Source organism: Cariama cristata, unplaced genomic scaffold, assembly GCF_000690535.1.
Source record: "Cariama cristata isolate BGI_N322 unplaced genomic scaffold, ASM69053v1 scaffold26128, whole genome shotgun sequence".
Lineage (NCBI taxonomy): Eukaryota > Metazoa > Chordata > Aves > Cariamiformes > Cariamidae > Cariama > Cariama cristata.
In genome coordinates, this window is record NW_009633281.1 from 5,898 (window position 1) to 6,199 (window position 302).

The following is a 302-nucleotide window of genomic DNA, read 5'->3' on the forward strand; positions in this document are numbered from 1 at the left end:
CTCAGTCCCTTCTCAAGCTGGCTCAGCGCAGAGGTCACAGACCAGGCCCCAAAAGGCAGCGCTGGGTGTCCCCAGGGGTGCTGGGAGGCGCTGGGCTGAGGACATCGATTGGTCCCTGGCATTTTTAATGAGCTCCCTACCGCAGGCTTTAACCTTGCCCATAATGAGGGCAAGCAGCAGCAATTCCTACTGCCACAGCCGGCTCCCCCAGCCTTAATGAGCTAATCAATACTTGTTCTCAGCTTAATTTCCAGTTAATTGCTCTTTAATGACGCCTGGAAATGGGCAGCCTCTTGCAAGGG